Source organism: Mastomys coucha, unplaced genomic scaffold (assembly GCF_008632895.1).
Source record: "Mastomys coucha isolate ucsf_1 unplaced genomic scaffold, UCSF_Mcou_1 pScaffold7, whole genome shotgun sequence".
In the NCBI taxonomy this organism is placed as follows: domain Eukaryota; kingdom Metazoa; phylum Chordata; class Mammalia; order Rodentia; family Muridae; genus Mastomys; species Mastomys coucha.
The window spans coordinates 78,297,398-78,311,044 of NW_022196913.1; the positions used below are offsets into that span (position 1 = coordinate 78,297,398).

Consider the following 13,647-nt stretch of genomic DNA (forward strand, 5'->3'; position numbering starts at 1 on the left):
TATAATGAGTTTTGATCATATTTACCCTGCCTCCCCATTCAGGGCAGTTTGTGGTGTTTAAATATTCTTAGATGTGGGGCCTTCTCCTGAAGCTGGTTGCTTTATCAGAACTACACCCTTGAGGAACGCTGACCTTCTCCCAGCAGCTGACACTCTCCATACTTTATTCTTACACTTTTCTTAGACTGTCCTCTTTGCTTGGCTCACTTCCTTCCTTCCTTGTTGAGCTGTTTATAGGAGAGAGCAACTGTGGAACTCCATTTCTCTTATGAATCTCAGCTTGTGTTGTGTCTCGTCCCCTCTTAAATCGCTTACTTCATAAACTGCATAGTTTTTTCTTTTTTTATGTCAAAAAGATGCCCTAATATTAGCTCTTCAGAAATCCATTATTTTGCAACAAAGTGATAAATGTTCATGAATGTACCATCTCTAACTAGAGTATAGTAAAATTTACATGTTTGTTTACCTCATTTCAACTTCATTCAACTTCTCCAATTTATCCTAATTCTTTTTCTTTTTATATTGGTTCCCAATTTATGTGCCTCTGAAAATCATTAATTATCTCATTTTTATAAAAAGGTATTTTTCTGCTTAATTTTATACTTCACATACTGTTCTTGGATGTTGCAGTTCATTCTGCTAATGAGTATTATATTTCATAAGGTTATAGCCCGTTTTGTCCACTTGTTCACTGATGGTTGTTTGAATTGATTCTACATTTTTGCCATTATGAAAGTGCTACAAATATTTTTAATATGTCTCCATAAATACATTTATAAAAATTTTTCTTGGATATGTTCCACTCACATGTTTAACTATAGGTGGTGATGCTAAAGGATTTGTCAACTGGATTTTTAGACAATGGCAATTAAGTGTGCATGCTTTACACTAAACCTAATGAAAACATTGGCTGACCCAAACCAGAGCTCCAGTTATGAGGAATACTTGTCAATATCAGTAGGATATTGATACTGTACATAACAATAGGATAAATGAGCTTTAAATTTTGTTTATACCGCAATTTTTCTGTCCTAATAACATATAGTAACTAATTATTAGTGAAAATGTACTTTAAGGATGGTATTTTCATACATGTGTATAATGTATTTCAACCTCTTTTTGCTCTCCTCCCATTTCTGATGACCATTTAATTCTTTCCAGCTCTTCTCATTTTTAGTTTTCATTCAGGGCAGGTGTGATCCTTGCATTTTTTTTAGGGTTTCTTATAGGATCCTGAGTCAGGGATTACTTATAAGAATATGGACTTCTTACTAGTTATTACACTAAACTGAAGAACAAATCTTCCTCTTCAGTGATTAGAAGCCGACTGTAGCCACAGTATGGGTTCCTTCTTGTAAGGCGGGCCAAAGTCAAACTTGTGAGCCATTGGTTACCCCCATCACTGGCTGGGTGCTGTTTCCCTGGTAGCTATATCTTGCATAGCTGGATCAGTAGTGTGGCATGCAGGGTCCACAGCTGGATAAGGTTTTCACAGCACTTCTTCCCTGGCAGTCTGCCTAGCATCTTCTGGCAGAATGTGAGCTAGTCCTCATGGAGGCTGTTATCCATTTCTTAGTTCCAGCTTGATTTCTGTGTCCTGCTACCAAAGCACATGTGTTTTCAGCAATAGGGTCTTGTGATGCAGTTCTAGTAGGCAACCACGTGCTGTGGGGACTCAGAGGCCTCTCTCACTGACTGCTTGCCGTTAGCCTGTCTGGTACAGGGGTTTTCATTTAATAACCCGTGACTTCTGAAAGCATCTTCATATCTACCAATATAGAAAGCACTGTCATTCAAGCTTTAATTTGCCCCCCTCCCCTTTTTTTTTTTTTAAATTTTGAGGCATGGCTTAAACAATTGTATAATATTCATGATTAAATCTCCCTATTGCTGGATGTTGCCTGAGGAGACTTGTGTTGTCTGTGGTATTAAGAAATTAAATTTTCTGAGCCCCACTAGATCCTTAATTCTAATGCTTGGTAATTATTTTGTTTATTTCCAATTAATTAGTTTCTACAACTCTCTCTCCCCAACATCTATTCAGAAATTGATTCCCTTTTTACTTTTATATCAAGAAACAATGAATTCTAAACTTCATTTCCGTATTTAAATTGTTGCTTTTTCTTACTAGTTGTTACACATGAAGTTGCTAGCAATCATTTCCTTTTCTTTTTGAGTTTTTATTATTAAAGAGTGTAAAGTTTAGACATGATGGCTTTGTTGTTGTTGTAAATATCCACTTTCAGCAATGAGATCCAAGTATGTCAGTCAGTAAGGGTTTCAATCTCCACAGCCTGAGAGCACTGTTTCTAAGCTGCCTCTGGCTGTAGAAGTGCAGGGAGTCTTGTTAACCAGTCAGCTAGACATCTTTCCCCCTCTTCTTACAGATGGTTCTGAAGTTTGAGGAGTCTCTTAGCACCTCTTTAAAATTCTTAAACTGCTTCCATCAATTTTTTTGAATCCTATTTATGGTTATATTTAATTGCATATTTATAGACCTTTGAGGATTGGTATTAGGAAATAGCTTTATGTCTTATACTTATTTGGTACTAACATGAATTATAGTGCAAATATAATTGTGGAGAAAAATACATAGAGATGGTCAAATATGATTAGGGCACTTAAAGGAGTAGAGTTGTGTGAGTTGGTAAAATCTTGCATATAAAGCAAACTTCGGTTTTGTCATTAATTTACATTATGCTTCTCAGTGGTTTGGTATTAGAGTAATACTCTCTGGCCACCTCTCTATCATTTGATTAAAATGTATAGAGAACTGTAATAAATTAAAAACAAATGCTTTGGATTTGGTGATTTTTAAATGTAGCTAATAAATAACACAATGACATTTTTAATCCTAAAAGAACAAGACTATGTAACACACTTAGAATATAGGCTAGAAATAAAAAGTAATTGATTATTGACCAATTATTAGAATTAATTGACAATATTAAACAATATCATACCATTATAATATACTTGTAATATTATATCATAATAAATTATTAACTAGTAACCAATGCTAATATTAATATAATTATATAATTGATATTATGATTAATATTAATAATTTAAGGGCCGGACAGTGGTGGCGCACACCTTTAATCCCAGCACTTGGGAGGCAGGGGCAGGTGGATCTCTGAGTTCGAGGCCAGCCTGCTCTACAAAGTGAGTTCCAGGACAACCACAGCTACACAGAGAAACCCTGTCTCAAAAAACCTAAAATAATAATAATAATAATAATAATAATAATAATAATAATAATAATTTAAAATTACATTAGTATTGCAATAATTTATTATTAACCATCTCTTGTCTTAGTTAATATCTTGATGATGATGATGATGCCATCTTATAGTCTCAAGATTTTACTCTAAAAATGATTATCTGATATCTACTCCTAGGTCAGAAGATACCAGCTTTTTAATACTAAACTGTCAAATTTTTTTCCCTGAATGTCTAAGTTAAATAAATTGTCACCATAAATACTTAAAACTGTTTTCGGTCATTGACATTGATTACTCCGCTTTGTGCTAATTTTAACTTTATTGGTTGTTACAATAAGTCCTAAGAGTGTTTTAAAGAATGTGCTCCTCTGTGTCAGTTCACCTTAGTTTATAGTCAACTGATCATAATGGTTTAAAATACTTGGATGGGTGGGAAAATTACAACTATATAAGTTGGCTATGGTGGTGTTAAATGTTCTTCCTGGATATCTGCTTATCTAATTTACTTGGTTCAGGATTTTACTATTTGGCATAGGGTTGTCACTTTTATGTGAAGTGACTCAATTCAATCTTCTATCTATCTATCTACCTACCTACCTACTACCCATCTATCCATCCATTGTCTATCTATCACCTTTTGCCCCCAAAATACCATATTTTCTTTTTTTCATAAATCTGAGTTCTGAATTCCCTGTTATTCCAGCTTTGCTGCCCTTCTTAGTGACTTCTGAAAGTATTAATTATATCTCATTAGCTTCTGCTATTCTGAAGTCTTATCATATTATCATGTCCACCAGTCCTAGGAGGTTCTAATTTCCTTTTATCTTTTATCCTTATCCTGAGTTCATGTCCTTCAGACTGTCTACTCACTAGAGTATTTGTACCACACTGGTTACTGAAATGTCCCCGGAACAGTCTTAGTGAACATAATGATACCATTGCATTTCCTAGCCTTAACTGATAGAGTTAGTCTAACATAAATACCTCACAGCTTTTGATCCCTCTCTCTATAATATTCCACAGCAGTAATGCTGTCTCTGGTTATTCAGTGCAAACCTTGATTATTTGTTTACGTGTCCAGGAATTATTCTAGTTACATATTAACATTCCAAATGGACCTTACTGTATCTGATAGTCAATAATTATTATTTATCTTTTACCCAGCACATTTAGGATCTAGGCAGTCAGCACTCCTTCCATCTTGTTGGTAGATACAATCAGATCTTTCATTGATTACAAAGAGTCAAGGAGGAGGTATACGAAGGGACCGTGCAGTCTTGTAAGGCATCTACTGCATTTGTTGTTTCTGCCTAGTTGTAATTAAGATGGTCCTCCACTTCACTAGGAGGAGTATCCTCCACTTTGAGATTCAGGTGGGCCATCTTTATGTCAGGTACTTGCAGTACAAGCATCATGTTCTGTTATAGGTCTTATAGGACCCCGACTTTTGGATAGGTTTGCCTTATCTGAAAGCTTAGTTTTTTTTTTTTGAAGTTCCTGCACTCATTTAACAAAATCCTGATTGGTTTTCAACTGTGTCTCCTTTGTGTTGAAGGAAAGGGGCTCTTTAATAAGGTCAGAGAGAACGTTGACTCTCATACTTTGTGTTTTATGAGTGATGGATCCTTCTAAATTTGTCATTTGATTGTTTTTTTAATGTATCTATTTGGCATTCTGCATCTGTCACCTAGTTCCAGTCTACCTGATTACAGATTCTTATGCGGCCCTCCGATGAGTGCAGCACTGTTGATGTGGTACACGTGCTTTTACAGATTGCATGAGTTATTGGAGAAATGTTCTTGACAAAAAATTTTAGGCAGGTGTATTGACTGTTTTCTTTCTTGTTATGTTTCTCAGATAACATAATCTGAGAAAAGCAACTTAAACTCCTTTCAATTAAGACAGGCTTTATTTTGGCTTCAGGGATACAGTGGCAGTAGGAGCCTGGGACATCTGAGCTGTCATCCATTGTTGGGGACAGAGAGTATGAATAGTGATGCACATTTATCTTTCTCCTCTTATAAGTTTTGATTTTTTTGTTTGTTTTTTATTTCAGTTTTTATTTTCTTGGGTTTAGTATGAGTTTTTTCACTTCAGTTAACCTAAATTAAAATACCATAAGAATTACCTGTTTTGTCTAGAATGATCTGAATAAGTATATGTCATTGAGTAGTTTGTGATAAAAATGATGGAAAATATACCTTAGTGTTTTTGCAAGGAGCTTTGATAATGAACACTGACTTAGGAAGACTTATTGAGTGGGTACCACACTGCAAAGAACAAATTTTTAATATTTGGAAATTTGGCAATATTCTATGTAACAAGGTATTAACATTTTCTCACTTTAATTCAAAAATTTTATCTTACAGTTGGAAATGACATTTTTAAAAAATTAATTTATTTACATTTTAAATGTTATCCCCTTTCCTGGTTTCGCCTCTGCAAACCCCCTATCCTGTCCCCCCTTACCTTGCTTCTATGAGAGTGTTTCCCCACCCACCTACCTGCTCCTGCCTTACATTTCTTTATACTGGGGCATCAAGCCTTCACAGGACAAGGGCCTCCCCTCCTCCCATTGATGACAGATGAGGCCTCTTCAGCTCCTTCAGTCCTTCCCCTAACCCCTCCATTGGAATCCCTGTGCTCAGTCCAATGGTTGGCTGCAAACCTCCGCATCTGTATTGGTCAGGATCTAGCAGAGCCTCTCAGGAGAGAGCTGTATTTAGGCTCCTATCAGCAAGCACTTGTTGGCATCAGCAATAGTGACTGGGTTTGATGTCTGCATGTGGGATGGATCCCCAGGTGGGTCAGTCTCTGGAAGGCCTTTCTTTCAGTCTCTGCTCTACTCTTTGTCCCTGTAGTTTCTTTAGACAGGAACAATTCTGGGTTAAAATTTTGGAGAAGGATGGGTGGCCCCATACCTCAGCCTGGGGGCATGGTAAGGGGGAGGCGTACCTATCTATCTACTAGAGGTAGTCTCTAAAGGTTCTATCTCCCTTGTTGAGTGTTTAAAGTAATCCATGTGGGGTCCTGGGAGGCTCTTGCTTTCCTGGCATCTGGGGACTTTCCAGTTGCTACTCCCAGCTCCCCATCCCCAATGATACATACCTCTGTTCAATTTCTGACCCTCTGTACATCTCCCCCATTTTCTCCCATACCTGATTCTTCCCCTCTTTCTCCTCTCCCCTCTTCTCAACCTTCCAAGTCCTTCCCACACTCTTCTTTCCCTGATAATTTTGTTCCCCCTTCTAAGTAGGACTGGAGCATCCACTCTTGGTCTTCCTTCCTCTTGAGCTTCATGTAGTCCATGAGTTGTATTGTGGGTATTCCATGGACTTTGCCTACCTAATACCCACTTATCAGTGAGTACACACCATGTGTGTTCTTTTGTGACTGAGTCACCTCACTCAGGATGATATTTTCTAGTTCCATCCATTTACCTGTGAATTTCATGAAGTCATTGTTTTTAATAGCTGAGTAGTATTCCATTGTGTAAATGTACCACATTTTCTGTATCCATTCCTCTGATGAGGAACATCTGGGTTGTTTCCAGTTTCTGGCTATTATAAATGTGGCTACTATGAACATAGTAGAGCATGTGTCCTTATTACATGTTGGAGCATCTTCTGTGTATATGGCCAGGAGTGGTATAGTTGGGTCCTCAAAAAATACTATGTCCAGTTTTCAGAGGAACCACCAGACCGATTTCCAGAGTGGTTGTACCATCTTGCAATCCCACCAACAACGGAGGAGGGTTCCTCTTTCTCCACATCCTCGCCAGCATCTACTGTCACCTGTGTTTTTGATCTTGGCCATTCTGACTGGTGTGAGGTGGAATCTCAGGGTTGTTTTGATTTACATTTCCCTGATGACTTCTTGATTTCTTTGTATATATTGAATATTATTCCTCTATCAGGTATAGGATTGGTGAAGATCTTTTCCCAATCTGTTGGTTGCCATTTTGTCCTATTGACAGTGTCCTTTGACTTACAGAAGCTTTACAATTTTATAAGATCTTATTTGCCAATTCTTGATCTTAGAGCATAAGCTATTGGTATTCTGTTCAGGAAATTTTGCCCTGTGCCAATGTGCTCCAGGCTCTTCCCCACTTTCTATTCTATTAGTTTCAGTGTAGCTGGTTTCATGTGGCGGTCCTTGATCCACTTGGACTTGAGCTTTGTACATGGAGATAAGAATGGATCGATTTGCATTTTTTTACATGCTAACCACCAGTTGAATCAGCACCATTTGTTAAAAATGCTGTCTTTTTTCACTGGATGGCTTTAGCTCCTTGGTCTAAGATCAAGTGACCACAGGTGTGTGGGTTCATTTCTGGTTCTTCAATTCTATTCCATTGATCTACCTGCCTGTCTTTGTACCAATACCATGTAGTTTGTATAACTGTGGCTCTGTAGTACAGCTTGAGGTCAGGGATGGTGATTCCCCTAGATGTTCTTTTATTGTTCAGAATAGTTTTCACTATCCTGGTTTTTTTGTTATTCCAAATGAATTTGCCAATTGCTCTAACTCTATGGAGATTGAGTTGGAATTTTGATGGGAATTGCATTGAATCTGTAGATTGCCTTTGGCAGGATGACCATTTTTTTACTATGTTAATTTTACCAATCCACGAGCATGGGAGATCTTTCCATCTTCTGAGGTCTTCTTCGATTTCCTTCTTCAGAGACTTGAAGTTCCTGTCATTCAGATCTTTCATTTGTTTGGTTAGAGTCACACGAAGATATTTTATATTGTGTGTGATTATTGTAAAGGGTGTTGTTTCCCTAATTTCTTTCTCAATCTGCTTATCCTTTGAATAGAGGAAGGCTACTGATTTGTTTAAGTTAATTTTATGTCCACCAACTTTGCTGAAATTGTTTCTCAGCTGTAGGAGTTCTGTGGTGGAATTTTGGGGGTCACTTAAGTATAGTGTCATATCATCTGCAAATAGTGATATTTTGACTTCTTCCTTTCCAATTTGTATCCCTTTGATTTCCTTTTGTTGTCTAATTGCTCTAGCTAGAACTTCAAGTACAATATTTAATATATAGGGAGAGAGTGAACAGCCTTGCCTACTCCTTGATTTTAGTGGGATTGCTTCAAACTTCTCTCCATTTAGTTTGATGTTGGCTACTGGTTTGCTGTATATTGTTTTTACTATGTTTAGGTATGGATCTTGAATTCTTGATCCTTCCAAGACTTTTAACATGAAAGGATGTTGAATATTGTCAAATGCTTTTTCAGCATCTAAGTTAATGATCATGTTTCTTTTTCCTTTGAGTTTATGTAGTGGATTGTGTTGATGGGTTTCCTTATATTGAACTATTCCTGCATCCATAGGATGAAGCTTACATGATCGCGATGAATGATTGTTTTTTTGTATTCTTGGATTCAGTTTGCAAGAATTTTATTGAGTAATTTTGCTTCAATATTCATAAGGGAAGTTGGTCTGAAGTTCTTTTTTTTTTATTGTGTCTTTGTGTAGTTTTGGTATCAGCATAACTGTGGCTTCATAGAATGCATTGGGTAGTGCTCTTTCTGTTTCAATTTTTGTAATAGTTTCAAGAGTATTGGTATTAGGTCTTCTTTGAAGGTGTGATAGAATTCTGCAGTAAACCCATCTGGTCCTGTACTTTTTTTGGTTAGGAGACTTTTAATGACTGCTGCTATTTCTTTAGGGGTTTTGAAACTGTTTAGATGGTGTCTTAGTCAGGGTTTCTATTCCTGCACAAACATCATGACCAAGAAGCAAGTTGGGGAGGAAAGAGTTTATTTAGCTTACTTCCACATTGCTGTTCATCACAAGGGAAGTCAGGACTGGAACTCAAGCAGGTCAGGAAGCAGGAGCTGATGCAGAGGCCATGGAGAGATGTTCTTCACTGGCTTGCTTCTCCTGGCTTGCTCAGCCTCCTCTCTTATAGAACCCAAGACTTCCAGCTCAGGGATGGCACCACCCACAAGGGGCCCTACCCCCTTGATCACTAATTGAGAAAATGCCCCACAGCTGGACCTCATGGAGGCCCTTCCCCAACTGAAACTCCCTTCTATGATAACTCCAGCCTGTGTCAAGATGACACACAAAACCAGCCAGTACAGATGGTTTATCTGATTGTGATTTAACTTTGGTATTTGGTATCTGTCTAGAAAATTGTCCATTTCATCCAGATTTTCCAGGTGTGTTGAATATAGGCTTTTGTAGTAGAATCTGATGATTTTTTGAAGTTTCTCGGTTTCTGTTGTTATATCTCCGTTTATATTTCTTATTTTGTTCATTTGGATACTGTCCCTGTGCCCCCTGGTTTGTCTGGCTGAGGGTTTATCTATCTTGTTGATTTGCTCAAAGAAACAGCTCTTGGTTTTGTTGATTCTTTGTATAATTCTTTTTGTTTCTACTTGGTTGATTTCATCCCTGAGTTTGATTATTTCCTGTTATCTACTCGTCTTGGGTATATTTGCTTCTTTTTGTTCTAGAGCTTTGAGGTGTGCTGTTAAGCTGCTAATGTATGCTTTTTCTAGTTTCTTTTTGGAGGTACTCAGAAATATGAGTTTTACTCTTAGCACTGCTTTCATTGTGTCCCATAAGTTTGGGTATGTTGTGCCTTCATTTTGATTCAATTCTAAAAAGTCATCAATTTCTTTCTTTCCTCCTTGACCAAGTTATCATTGAGTAGAGTGTTGTTCAGGTTCCATGTGTATGTGGACTTGCTGTTGTTTTTATTGTTATTGAAGATGAACCTTAGTTTGTGGTGATCTGATAGAATGCATTTGATTATTTCAGTTTTCTTATATCTGTTGCGGTCTGTTTTGTGACCAGTTTTGGAAAAGTTACTATGAGGGGCTAGGAAGAAGGTATATCCCTTTGCTTTAGGATGAAATGTCCTATAGATATTTATTAAATCCATTTGGTTCATAACTTCTGTTAGTTTCGCTGTGTCTCTTTTTAGTTTTCTGTTTCCATGATTTGTCCATTGATGACAGTTGGGTGTTGAAGACTCCCTCTATTATTGTGTGAGGTGCAATGTGTGCTTTGAGCTTTAGTCAAGTTTCTTTTATGAATGTGGGTGCCCTTGCATTTGGAGCATAGATGTTCAGAATTGAGAGTTCATAGCGGTAGATTTTCCCTTTGATGAGTATGAAGTGTCCTTCTTTATCTTTTTTGATAACTTTTAGTTGAAAGTCAGTTTTATTCGATATTAGAAAAGCTACTCCAGCTTGTTTCTTGGGATCATTTGCTCGGAAAATTGTTTCCCAGCCTTTTACTCTGAGGTAGTGTTTGTCTTTGTCACTGAGGTGCATTTCCTGTATGCAGGAAAATGCTGGGTCCTGTTTACATATCCAGTCTGTTATTCTATGCCTTCTTATTGGAGAATTGAGTTCATTGATATTAAGAGATATTAAGCAATAGTGACTGTTGCTTCCTGTTGTTTTTGTTGGTACAGGTGGAATTATGTTTGTGTGGCTATCTTATTTTGGGTTTGTTGAAAGAAGATTAGTTTCTTGCTTTTTCTAGGGTGTAGTTTCCCTTCTTGTTTTGGAATTTTCCATTTATTATCATTTGTTGGGCTGGATTTTTGGAGAGATATTATGCAAATTTGGTTTTGTTAGGGAATATCTTGGTTTCTCCATCTATAGTCATTGAGAGTATTGCTGGGTATAGTAGTCTGGGCTGGCATTTGTGTTCTCTTAGGGTCTGTATGACATCTGCCCAGGATCTTCTGGCTTTCATAGTCTCTCGTGAGAAGTCTGGTGTAATTCTGATAGTCCTGCCTTTATATGTTACTTGACCTTTTCCCCTTACTTCTTTTAAGATTCTTTCTTTCTTTAGTGCATTTGGTGTTTTGATTATCATGTGACAGGAGGAATTTCTTTTCTGGTCCAGTCTATTTGTAGTTCTGTAGGCTTCTTGTATGTTTATGGGTATCTCTTTCTTCAGGTTAGGGAAGTTTTCTTCCATAATTTTGTTGAAGATAATTACTGGCCCTTTAAGTTGGGAATCTTCACTCTCCTCTGTATATTATTATCTCCTCTGTATATCTTCCTCTCCTATTATCCTTAGGTTTGGTCCTCTCACTGTGTCCTGGATTTCCCAGATGTTTGGGCTAGGAGTTTTCTGGATTTTGTATTTTCTTTGACTGTTGTGTCAATGTTTTCTATGGCATCTTCTGCACCTGAGATTCTCTTCTATCTCTTGTATTCTGTTGGTGATGCTTGCATCTATGACTCCTGATCTCTTTCCTATGTTTTCTTCTTCTTTTTATTTGTAATTAATAGAGCAGTGAGCATTTTTAGTTTTGTCATATCTAGGATAAATCCTCTTTAATTGTTTTTTTCTTTAATATTTACTTATGACTTTTTCACTAATAGTAATGAGAAAATGTAGCCTTTTGTATTTTAAAGCTGAAGGCTTGTAATATAATTTGGAGATATTTTTCTTTATTACATAGGTTAATATGCATGTACCATGTGCAACTGATTGAGTAACTGGAACTCTATCTCAGGATAACTTAATTGTGACAAATTGTTCCTTCCAATATTTCATAAAAATATAGATTAAAGATTTTTCTCTATTCTGTTAGACAAAATTATTCTCACTTACACGTAAACTATAAGAACATAAGAAGCTTGCTAAAATTCAACTGTAATGTAAACATATATAAATGTAACAATAATTTGTTTGAGATTTAATAGCTGTTTAGAATAATGAGTTCTGATCTTCAAAAAATTGACGTGATGATTAAACATGAGTCTCTTTGTATTATAATATTCCTACTTAAAGAACATTTTTACTGAAATTGATGAATTTTTTTGTAGTTTTCATCAACTTTTTAAATTTTTGATAAATTTTAAGATGCTTATATAACAATTAGTAAAAAATAAAATTGCATTAAAAGGGTAGATAATCAGAAACAATGGTCACATCACATCAAGGTGTCTTCTGCCCCTGAGATTCTCTCTTCTATCTCTAGCATTCTGTTGGTGATGCTTGCATCTATGGCTCCTGATTTCTTTCCTAGGTTTTGTATCTCCAGGGTTGTCTCTCTTTCTGATTTCTTTATTGTTTCTACTTCCATTTTTAGATTCTGTTTGGTTTTGCTCATTTCCTTCACCTGTTTGATTGTGTTTTCCTGTAGCTCTTTAAGGGATTTTTGTGTTTCCTCTTTAAGAGCTTCTAGCTCTTTACCTGTGTTCTCCTGTATTTCTTTGAGGGTGCTATTTATGTCTTTCTTAAGGTCCTGCATCATCATCATGATAAGTGATTTTAGATCTGAATCTTGCTTTTCCGGTGTGATGGTGTGTCCAGGACTTGCTATGGTGGGAGAATTGGGTTCTGATGATGGCAAGTGACCTTAGTTTGTGTTGTTTATTTTCTTATGCTTGCCCCCTGCCATCTGGTTAACTCTAGTGCTACCTGCCCTTGCTAAATCTGACTGGAGCCTGTCCTTCCTGTGATCCTGGTTGTGTCAGAACTCCTCAGAGTCAAGTTGTCTCTGTGATCCTGTGATTCTGTGATCCTGTGATCCTGGGCTCCTATGTTTTCTATTTCTATCCCTTTGTGATTTTTTTTATTGTTTCTATTTCCATATTTAGGCCTTGATGATTTTGCTCCTTTACCTCTTTTGTTGTGTTTTCCTCTAATTCTTTAAGAGATTTTTGTGTTTCCTCTTTAAGGGCGTCTACCTGTTTATTTGTGTTCTATATTTTTTAAAGGGAGTTATTTATGTCCTTGTTAATGTCTTCTATCATCATCCTGAGATGTGATTTTATATCAGAGTCTTGCTTTTCCTGTGTCTTGAAGTATCCAAGGCTTGCTGTGGTGGGAGAACTGGGTTCTGATGTTGACACGTATTCTTGCTTTGTATTGCTTATGTTCTTGCTCTTGCCTCTTGCCATCTGGTTATTTCTGGTGTTAGCTGGTCTTGCTGTCTCTGACTTGTCCCTCCAGTAAACCTGTCAGCACTCCTGAGATACCAGTTCTCTCTATCAGGGAATTTGGGTATGGAACAGGGTCAGCTTTGGGGTACAGAGGGAAACTGGAAGGATCCTGTCCCCAGCTGTTCCTTGGTTCCCATCCATGTCTGATGGCACTGGACGGGTCCTTCTTAAGTAGAAGTGGTGGTCTCGCTTGTGCTCTCAGGTGTGTCAGCACTCCTGGTGGGATCTTGGTATGGAGAGCTGTGGCACAGGGTCAGCTCCAGGCACAGATGGATTCCAGAAGGATCCCATCCCAGCTGGAAATGACATTTTTGATAGAATACTTACTGTTCAAATATAGTTATTTGATTTCATGTTACGACAGTACACAATGGAAAAATTTCTAAGATTCTTCCTAAATTTGATTTTAGAAAGGTGATTGGGAGTTTCTGAGACCTGAACAGCCAGCCGGGAGCCACAGGCCCCACGACTCCCAGGGGAGACGTAGGGC

General features: G+C 37.2%; 1 protein-coding gene across 50 annotated transcripts in view; it reads left to right on the plus strand.

Annotated features, from left to right (window-relative positions):
- Rims2 (regulating synaptic membrane exocytosis 2) overlaps positions 1 to 13,647 on the plus strand; it is a 516,004-nt gene that overhangs the window by 208,888 nt on the left and 293,469 nt on the right. The window lies entirely within an intron of this gene.